The sequence below is a fragment of the Schistocerca nitens genome, chromosome 1, assembly GCF_023898315.1.
Source record: "Schistocerca nitens isolate TAMUIC-IGC-003100 chromosome 1, iqSchNite1.1, whole genome shotgun sequence".
Lineage (NCBI taxonomy): Eukaryota > Metazoa > Arthropoda > Insecta > Orthoptera > Acrididae > Schistocerca > Schistocerca nitens.
The window spans coordinates 534,357,446-534,368,884 of record NC_064614.1 but is presented as its reverse complement, the minus strand read 5'-3'; the positions used below and the strand labels follow the sequence as shown (position 1 = coordinate 534,368,884).

The 11,439-nt window shown below is 43.9% G+C and overlaps 1 pseudogene; it reads left to right on the top strand.

Annotated features, from left to right (window-relative positions):
* Positions 1-9,331: 9,331 nt before the first annotated feature.
* Positions 9,332-9,449, top strand: LOC126212085 (5S ribosomal RNA; annotated as a pseudogene).
* The last annotated feature ends 1,990 nt before the right edge of the window (positions 9,450-11,439 follow it).

Here is an 11,439-nt window from a genome sequence, read left to right as displayed (position 1 = left end):
GATGAAGCAATGGCAGCAGAAAGACCAAGTAAGTTATTTGTTGCACACAGGACTAATAAAAAAAAATAATAAAATTTAGGCGATCTCTGTAATAGTAAAGTTAACAAGAGTACAAGCACGAGATTTTCAGTAGAAAACACGAGATAAGAAGCTAGAGCTCGCGACTTTCAGTCCCAAAAATTAAACTGTGTCGCATGCGTACTGATAGATACACGTGTTGGAGGTGCATGTTCAGCCTATGCCTTTGCATTAAGCAGGCTGTCTGGATGCACCGCTAAAAATCAGTGAGACCGCACGTGGCTAGGCTCGCAGTAGGCTGCAGCGCTGGAAGGTAGTTTTTCTTTTCCAGAGTTTTATGTAACATACATAACCCACTGTCTGACACTTTTGAGTGGGTGTATTAAGACTAACTAACTCTGCTATTAGTTCCACAGAAGTGGTTTATTAATACATGCACACTACCTATTAAGTAAGCTACATTGTGCTATATGTGAATGATCGGCCTCTTAGCCTCTCTGGAATCCTCCCAGAGAGTTGCCCGTCCCTAGCCACGTGGAGGCGGGCCGCTTCTACAAGAAGAAACCACTCCATTTATACCACTCTTTTATTCCCCCCACCACCGTACTGAGCTAACTGCAGCTACTAGCTACTACAAGTCAAAGACTTAAACAAACATAGTATTTGCATATTTACAACTGCGCATTAGATCTGAAGCGCTTTTACCCTCTCCCAAGGTAGGCTCGCTGGGCCTCCCTTGAGATTTTATTTACCAGTTTTGCGAAATTGCTGAACAATTCGCCATTTGTCAGTATTTCAAAACAAAAATGGCTCTGACCACTATGGGACTTAACATCTGAGGTCATCAGTCCCCTAGAACTTAGAACTACTTAAACCTAACTAACCTAAGGACACCACACACATCCATGCCCGAGGCAGTATTCGAACCTGCGACCGTAGCGGTCGCTAGGTTCCAGACGGTAGCGCCTAGAACCGCTCGGCCATTCCGGCCGGCTCAGTATTTCATTTACATTCCTTGTTTGCAGAAGCTGTCTCTTAACCGAGACAGCCTGTTCGTATATTGGACACTCAAAACACTGTGTCTTCTGACGATCCTTCGTGGTCACCACAGTCACGCTCCGGATTTGGCCCTTTCCCTATTTTATTCAGGTACGTGGGATAGGGACCGTGACCTGTAAGGAAGTGAACTAGGCCCTGTGAGGGCTTCATTATCTTGTTCTTTAGTCTTTCCCTTACTGTGGGTAGAAACCCCGCTGGAAGGTAGCGAGCGGCAGTCACCCGCTGTCGTCGGCCAGGGCAAGGCAGGCGGGCGGCGGCGCGGACACGCGCCCACGGCCGCCCGCCGGCCGCCGGCTTGTCCGCGGCGCTTTTTGCGCTCGCCGGGCCGTTTTGATATCTTGTTTGCGGGCGCGGCGAGTCCTGGGTGGCGCGCTGCCTGCCAAATGCGATGTCGTACAATGGCCGCCGCGACAGCCATCCGTCATGCGCCGGGCGGGCATTCCGCGCCGCTCATCTCCATGAGCAGCGGGCGGACCACCACGCGCACGCCGCCGCCGGCCGCCGCGCCGCCCGTATTAATTACCATCACTCTGCTGTCGTCTGCTGCCAGGGAAATGACTTCAGTGGATCAAACGCAGCTCTGCAGCCCCCTGACTCACTACGGTTTTCTTAATATTTCTTTATAAACAAGTGAAATTATAGGAGCCGGTATATTTATACACCAATGAAGATGGAAACAGTTGCACAGTGAAAGCCTTGAGCGAGTGTTACTAAACTACGAGTGTCATTCAATAAGCAATGCAACACATTGTCTTCTCGGCCAATTTAGGCTGAAAAATGCGAAATTTGCTGTGGGACATCGGGGTATATTCCCACTTTGGCACCTTCAGTGTCAAAAAATGGTTCAAATGGCTCTAAGCACTGTGGGAGTTAACATATGAGGTCATCAGTCCCCCAGACTTAGAAGTACTTAAACCTAACTAACCTAAGGACATCACAGATATCCGTGCCCAAGGCAGGATTCGAACCTGCGACCGCAGCAGCCGCGTGGTTCCGGACTAAAGCGCCAAGAACCGCTCGGTCACAGCGGCCGGCCCCTTCAGTATCATAAAGCTCCTTTACGTAGCGACACTGTACGTAGTCTTCAAAATGGCGTCTGTAACAGAGATGCTTCCAAAGCAAATATTTGCCATTCACTTTCTTTTGGCGAAAAACCAGGGCATCGCAGATACTGAAAGTCGGTTGCAGGTAACGTAGACGTTTAGTTTTTTCAGTAACTGTAAACTTGTACTATGTTTGAGAAGTGTGGCGACTGTCGTAAGTTTGTGAGTAGTGCGTTACAGTGTGCAATTTGTTCAACTATTTTCATTGGCGGAAATGCAGTCAGGAAGCCAGTGAGCATTCTAGCGAGATCCTCTCCTGGGAATGCTGAATCTGTAGTAGAAATAAGTTGATAGAGGAGCAGTAGCCTAACATCCGTGCCCTAGAGGTTCAAAATGGCTCTGAGCACTATGGGACTCAACTGCTGAGGTCATTAGTCCCCTAGAACTTAGAACTAGTTAAACCTAACTAACCTAAGGACATCACACACATCCATGCCCGAGGCAGGATTCGAACCTGCGACCGTAGCGGTCTCGCGGTTCCAGACTGCAGCGCCAGAACCGCGCGGCCACTTCGGCCGGCCGCCCTAGAGGTGCAGTTACAATATGCAAAGGAGGAACAAGACAGGTATATGAGGGTGAAGGGTGCTGCAGAATGGGAACTGGCAGATGGGAAGAAGGCAGCTGGGAGGAGGAGCAGGCATTCAGACAGTTATACTTTCCGCTTATGCAATAGATTTGACCAACTGTTAGAGTTGAGTGGAGAGGAGCTTCATGTTGCTGTAGGTGTAGCAAACATGCAGCAGTCCTCAGCAGTTAGGAGCCCTGAGTCAGTTGCAAAGTCTAACAGAAAGAAGAAGGTTCTGCTGTTCGGTAGTTCACACGGTAGAGATGTGGCCCAGCTGTTGCAGGAACTGAGTACCAGGTCACGAGCACTGTCAAGCCTACTGCAGGGTTGGCTCAGGTGTCTGACAGCATAGGGGAGTTACGTAGGAATTTTACGGAGGATCAGGTAGTGATAGTGGGTGGAGCAGGGAATAGTCTTGACAGGGACAGGGAATACGATGTAGGTGGTGACCTGCTAAAGACAGCTACTCAAACCGGTGGCAATAATGTGCATTTCGTGCAACTGTTTCAGCGTCATGATCGGCTTCATCTTAATGTGGCTGTTAGGCGTGTTAACATGGGGCTGGAGAAAGGCACTCACGGCAGAGGGTATGGGTCACATTGCAGTGGTGCCAGTTGAGTCTGTCAGTAGATCGGGTTTCACTAGGCATGGCCTGAACCTCAGTGGGTATGGGAAGGGGAGGCTGCCAAAACTTACAGGTGACAGTGTAGTAGGTGGTCGTGGGATCACTCATGAACAAATTCCTGTAGTAGCTGGTGTTACAGCTGCATTTTTTTTAGACTGAAATCATCCGATAGATATACCTGCTTAAAGGAAGTCCCTCAAACTAAGGATTCACCTTTAGAGGACGTGATGTTTAAAAGCAGAGAAGGAATTAGCATATTTCATCAAATATAAGAGGTATTAGGGATAACGTTAGTGAACTGCTTATAGATGTTGACTCTGAAATTATTGGTATATCGGAGCACCACTTCAATAATTTGACAATTCAGAGGCTTCCTTGACCAGGATACAGATTAGCTGGCGGTTTTTCAAGTAGTTCCTTGCGGAGTGGGGGAGTGGCTATGTACGTAAAACACAGTATTCCATTTGAGTCTACAGATGTTTCACGGCGCAGCACTGAAAACGTATTTGAATGTTGTGCAGGGCCAGCTGAAGTTAGTGTAACTAAACTTATAATTGTTGTTGTTTATAGGTCCCCTAACTCTGATTTCAGAGCATTTCTGCTCAAGCTAGAGGTGGTTTTTGATTCACTTCACAGGAAGTACCAGAACTTAGTTATATGTGGTGACTTCAATATTAATTTTGTACATGATGGTGCCAGAAAAAGGATGTTGGGAGATCTAAATTCATATGATCTGATGCAGACTGTGATTTTTTCCAACTAGGGGAAGGGAAACATCAGCACAGTCATAGACAATAATTTAATTCATTCTTCATTACTAGATGGTCATTCTGTTAGTAAAAGGGTAAATGGCCTCTCAGGCCATGATATTCAAATTTTAACACTAAAAGTCTTTTCTACTCAAACAAATGTCACATAATTAGGAAATATGTGGGAAAGCTAATCCAACGGCCACAGAGAGTTTTTTAAACCTCATCAAGGACCAAGAGTTGCATGATGTTTATAGTGCCGATAACACAGACGACAAATATAATGGTTTCCTTAACATATTTCTCATTCTCTTTGAGAGTTGCTTTCCATTAGAACATTCTAAACTGGGTACTAGCAGTGAAAGGCAGTCTGGGTGGCTGACTAGTGGGATAAGGATATCATGTAGAACAAAGTGGAAACTATTTCAAAATGTTAGAAATAGTCACAATCAAGGTACAGTAGCGTATTACAAACAGCATTGTAAGGTGCTTAAAATGTTATTAGGAAGGCAAACAGTATGTGATACACAAATAGAATAGCTAATTCGCAGGACATAATTAAAACCACATGGTCAGTTGTAAAGAAAGTGTACGTTCAGCAACACAAGATCGACGATATAAAGTCAGTTCGTAGTAAAAATATTTATGTTACTTAAGTATCAGATACGAGATAGTATATGTATAGTATTTAAAAATCATTTTCTGAGTATTTCTGATGAATTAAATAAAATCATACAACTCTCTTGGCAAACTCCTTTCCGAGATTGATACTCATAGGTGTGTGCCACCTGGGTACCTCGCCACCTAACAGAATAGCATAAAGAGCAACGAAGAACCATCTGTGGATAACTGCTTGCGCGTTATGTGAACCATGGGTTCGTCACTTCGAATCAAAAACAAAACGGCAATGCATGAAGAAAAAATTCAAAGGCTCAGCCGTAATGTCTTTTGGAACTTCGAAGGGGTTAGTCTACCTGATGCCCTCCCTCATGGTGCAATGATCAGACATACGAAGACGCTGGTGAAGTACACGATGCAATGTTGATCGAGGTACATCAAGTTGCCTAGATGCTTGACGAATTGACTTCGTGGGCTTCTGAGAAACGTTTGTCTGATGTCCTTCACTGTCTCTTGCGAAACTCCGTAACGTGCATCGTCAAAATGATAGACATCAAGGATTATACCTATTGGCCTGTTTCATCTAGTTCATGCCATCGTTTTAAAGAGCGGACATTTTCCCCTGTGACTACACTGCAACGCAATTTCAGTGATTCTAGTGTTGACAATATGCTGAACTTTATCTCACATATTCATTCTATATTTTTATACAACACATGTAACTAATTCCGCTTTTAATTATTATCTAATGTCAGTATTCTTCATATGATATAGGAACGAATATCCTGCTACATACAGGAGAAACCTCATTTCAGACGACTCTGTTGTCGTACTTGGTCAGAAATTAGAGAGCAGTTCTCACATTCGCATAACAATAACGCGGAAGCTTTAACTTAGTATAATCTGAGTAGGTTTCGCTTTTGAATGTTGCGTATTAAATTTCGTAGCAGTGAACCACAGAACAGGTATCCATGGAGTCTTGTTCCATATTGATGTATTAGTTTAGTTCCATATTGATATATTTTTTGTGATTTTCTTTGTGTATCTAGTGGATTGCTATAGCATATTTATTGATATGGGATCCACGGTGTCAGTAAATAAGCAATTAAAATGCACAGAGACAGAAAACGAATGTACGTATGAGATTGTTTGGGCAAGGCTCAGTATCAAGTGTGAGTATAAGATTGTAATAGGACCCTTTCATCGACCAACATACATACCTCCTGATGTAACTGAAACCTTAGAGAAAACCTCAGTCCGCTTCTACGTAAGTTCGTTAGTCATACTATAATAACTGGAGGAGACTTTAATCGTCCAACAGTCAATTGAGATAATTATAGTTTTGTTAGTGGTGGACGTGATGAGACGTCTTGTGAAACATTACTAAATGCCTTCCCTGGAAACTACCTAGAACATATAGTTCGAAACCCCAGTCATGAAGAAAATATGTTAGATCTAATGCCATCAAACTGACCTAACCTCTCTGAGGCTGTTCACATCGAAACCGGTCTCAGTAGCAGTTACACAATTATAGCAACAATGAATACCAGAGTACAAATGGCAGCTATTTGTAAAACCACTATAAAGAAAAGTAGACAAAGAAGCAGTAGCGTCATGTTTCAGCGAGAAACTTGAAACTTTTCCGCCAGGACAGGAGGATGTAGACTCTGACTGAAGTTTAAAAGACTTGTTGCCCATGCGTTGGATAGATGTGTGCCCAGTAGAATAATTCATGACGTGAGAGGTCCTGCATGGTAGACAGTCACTGTAAAGAAACTTGTAAAGAAGCAGAGGTTCATGCATAATAGGTATAAAACAAAGCATAAGGATTATAGATAGACGGATGCAGATTGAAATGCGTTTGGCAGTCAAGGGAGCAGTGTGTGAGGCCTTGTGTAACTACTGTAGCAGAATATTGTCGAAACAACTTTCACAAAACCCAAAGAAAGGGTGTTAGCGGAACCAAAGTTAGTGTCCAGTTATTCACGGACAAGGCAAGATCTGAAACTGAGAGTAGAAAAGCAAAAGTAGAAATGCTTTGTTTTCAAAAGCCTATTTACGAAGTAAAACCCAGGAGTATTGGTCCAATTTAATCCTGATGCAACCGAAAACATGAGTGAAATCCATATTAGTATCGGTGACCCTGAGAAACAGCTGAAATCATTGAAATTGAACAAAACCTCAGGGCCTGATTCTATGTATCAGTTTGCGGCTAAGGTAGCCCGTCTGTTAACTCTAAAAAAGCAAATCTCTCGAACAGAACAGTGTGCCCAGTGGTTGGAAGAAAACAGAGAGCACACCTGTCTATTAGAAGGATAGTGGGAGTGATCCATAAAACTACCGCTCAATATTCCCTACATCCATTTATTGTAGAATCTTAGAACATGTTCTGAGCTTATAAGGGGAGGCCGCCAATTGTGAAATTCAGATTCGATTCATACTGCGCATAATAAAAGCTCATGGCCAGAGGTGTAATGTGGCAAAGCACCAACATGCACTTTTCAGCCGTTGTCGAGAAAATCGGCAGTTAAAAGAAACCGTTGCGGTGAAATACTCTCAACGCTTAAGTTTTCTGCAGCTTCGTGGCGCAGCGGTACGCGCTCGGGTTCGTAATCCGAAGGTCGCCGGATCGAATCTCGCGTAATGCAACCTTTTTTTTTAGTATTTGTTTTTTGTAATTCAAATATATATATATATATAATTCCCGGCAATCAGTTGCAACAATTATGCATATAATAAGTTGTTGAAAGTCGTTTGTCGTGGAGAAACTGACGACTTCGAACAACATTATGTTTTCCGCAAACAAAGTTGTATTTCACAAATGTTATTAATTGCCTTCATAATGTTAACCATGTATAGTTAACGGAAGACGTAGAAACGATATTCCGAAACGAATACGTATAGCGTAAGTCAAACGTTCGAATTAGGATAGAGACCCCACGAACACAAATTTGCTGTGGCAGGTATGAAATATAAACTCCGTTACTCGCTCGTTACACTTGAAGGACAATTGTTGAATGGGCCGAAACGAGCTGCCGCATAACAGCGTAGTTGCCTGCTAACTTCGAAACAAGGTAGATGCGGTCCCTAGCGCAACTTATAACATCGTCGAAAATCTGTGCGGACGGGAGAGCTTTGGTACACCCTGTTAAAAAAACGGAAAAATGGAGGCGGTACAGTTGGAGAGCGATCCGCCTTCAGCAACATGCATAAGCAATTCATTAATATATATATATATATATATATATATATATATATATATATATATATATTTGAATTACAAAAAACTAATAATAAAAAAATGCATGGCGCGAGATTCGATCCGGTGACCTCCGGATTACGAACCCGAGCGCTTACCGCTGCGCCACGACGCTGTAGAAAACTGTTAAACGTAGAGAGTATTTCACCACAATGGTTTCTTTTAACTGTCGATTTTCTCGACAACGGCTGAGAAGTGCATCTTGGTGCTTTGCCACATTACACTTCTGGGCATGAGCTTTTATTATGCGCAGTATGAATCGAATCTGAATTTCACTATTGGCGGCCTCCCCTTGTTAGATGTAATGTGGTATCTTAAACAAAACCGCTATGCCAACCAGTATGAATTTCGAAAAAATATATCGTGTGAAACACAGCTCGCGCTTTCCTCACAGACATCCTGTAAGCAACGGATCTAGGCAGTCAGATGGACGCAGTATTTCTAGGTTTGCGAAAAACATTTGACTTGTTCGCTTATTATTAAAATTATTATCGTATGGAGTACCAGACGAAATTTTTGAGTGGACTGAGGATTTCTTGATAGGGAGGATGCAGCGTGTTGTCTTGGACGGAGACGCTTGACAGATGTAGAAGTAACTTCGGGTGTGCCATAAGGATGCGTTTGGGTCCCTTGCTGTTCACGTTGTATATAATGATCTTACAGACAATGTTACTAGTAACATGAGAGGCAGATGATGCAGTTACCCACAACGAAGTACACTCTGAACGAAGCTACACAAATAATAAGACAGTTCTTGAAAAGATTTCAAAGTGACACAAAGATCGGAAACTTGCTTTAAATGATCGGATATGTTGAACACTGCACTTAACAGATACATAGTATCCTACCGAAATATTCCTCCCCATCTGTTGTCTCGAAGCTTCCACAGCGCCTGGCGAAGTCCACGCCGTGCGGTGTGCGAGACATATCAAGTGTAGTATCGCTCGGCGGATTTCCTCCAAAACGTTTGTTCGCGGACATGTATAATTTGTGTTCTCTACTTCACATACGCTACCACGCGAATCAGGGTCTCTAGTCTCGCCTTGACCCTCGAGACAGGGTTAAAACAGTGACTTCCTCTATACCACTACTCAGAGCCCTGTAGCAGTCTAACTACTCTCAAAAAACTATCAAGTACGCGCACTGTATTGCACAATGAACACCACAGTCAGTCTCTGTAATGTCAACAACCGGTTTTTATCATATTCTCTGTAAACCCTACAAGACCACAGTTAAAGAGGATAAGGGCACAGGCAAGAACTCCATCGTTCAAATTTACTTTGAAACAAAATGCAGTTTCCTTTCTTTTAATATCCTATGCCCAGTCCGCTTCGTGCCAACGGCCTTGCCGCAGTAGTAACACCGGTTCCCGTCAGATCACCGATGTTAAGCGCTGTTGGGCTGGGCTAGCACTTGGATGGGTGACCATCCGGTCTGCTGAGCGCTGTTGGCTAGCGGGGTGCACTCAGCCCTTGTGAGGCCAACTGAGGAGCTACTTGATTGAAAAGTAGCGGCTTCGGCCTCGGAAACTGACATACGGCCGGGAGAGAGGTGTGCTGACCACATTCCCCTCAATATCTGCACCCAGTGACACCTGTGGGCTGAGGATGACACGGCTACCGGAGTTTAATTTAGAGTCCGTTTCGTGCGTTAGACAACGCCTCCAGCTAGCCACGTTCTCTTAGGCGGCCTCTTCCTAAACAGTCCGTGCACACTTGCTGAGCATCAACACCCATCTCTAAAACGGGCAATAGACTAAGTGGTCTCCCATGCGTGCGAAAGGGAACGCACTTCCCAACACTTATTGAACTTTCCACACCTAGTGAACAACCTCTCTGATTCCTGACTACAAACTTCCGCAATAAGCCTGCACACCACCTCCGCCCTAGAGGGCCCAACTCGCCTCCTGCTACCGACTGACTTCTTGCCCACCTCCACGACGCTCTTTTCATACGCAGACGTTTCGGCTAATCAGCCTCCAGAGCAGAAAGTAGGCTCTGCGATAGACCATATCCCGCTAAAGCTCATACCGCTACTGTGAAATGCTGCTGCCTGTCGATGCTCTGAAGAAACACCAGCCATTTTGCGGGAAATACACTCGCCATTGCAATCCTCTAATTGGGACAGACCACGCCCGTTAGTTGGCTTAGAAGAACCCAACCCTTTTAGCTCCAGACCGGCGAATAGCAACAGCCCAGTATTGTAGCTCAACGTAGTCACCAGCACTTGCTCACCAGCACTTGCCAACAATCGTGGTCCAAAAATGATATGTTCCACTATGAATATAATACCAGTGAGCCACAGCTGGTGTCGATAAACTCATACAAATACCTAGGAGTAGCACTTAGTAGGGACATGAAATGGAGTGAAATGATCACATGGGGTAAAGCAGGTGTCAGGCCTCGGCTTATTGGTACACTACTAGGAGAATGGAATCAGACTACAAATGATATTGCTTATAAATCACTCATGTAACCCATCTAGGATGTTGCTCAACTGTCTGTGACACATACAGAATAGGACTCACAGGAGATATTGAACATATGCATAGAAGGGCAGTACGAATGGCCACAGGTTTGTTTGACCAATCGAAGAGTGTCACAGAGATATTGAAGGAACAGAAGTAGCAGATTCTTGTAGACAGACAAAGCGAGCAGGAGAAAGTCTACTAACAAAGTTTCAAGAACCGGCTTCAAATGATAACTCTAACTACAGAACCCTAAATATCGATCTCATAGGTATCATGAGAACAAGATTTAGATTAATACAGCATGCACAGAAGCATTAAACAATCATTCCTCCCACACCCCATATATAAATGGAACAGGAGAAAGCCCTAATAACTGGTACAATGGGACGTACACCGTGCTGTGCACTTCCATGCACTTAGCAGTGGTCTGAGGAGTATATATGTAGATACATACAGTGGAACCTCGTTTATATAACCCTCAATAATTTATATCTCTGATTCATCCAGATCAGCCTCTTTATATATAATGTAATTGCACAGAATTTGCTACTACAGCAGTAATAATAACAACAGTCGGTCACGAAGAAAATTCAATTTCAAAAATCGACGTTAGGTAAAGAATAAGGCTATTGTGTATCACAACAGCGTACAGTTCTTACAGTCGCCAAGTGATTATCGTACAGGATACATTAAATGAATTCGCAGTTACGAACGAGGACAACCATCAGCTGTCGAATGGAATGACGACAACGAAAATTTTTCGCGGAACGGGACTCGATACCCGGATTTTCAGCTTATCGCGAGCGGTCGCCTTCCCATTTGACTATCTGTGCACCACTCACGGCGAGACCCAAACTCAGCGTTTACGACCTGTACTCGTATATCCATTATGTATATTACATACAGATCAGACGTTTTACTTGAAACGCACTTGCCCACATAACATTATTGCACCCAGAAGTGGGGGCGCTTT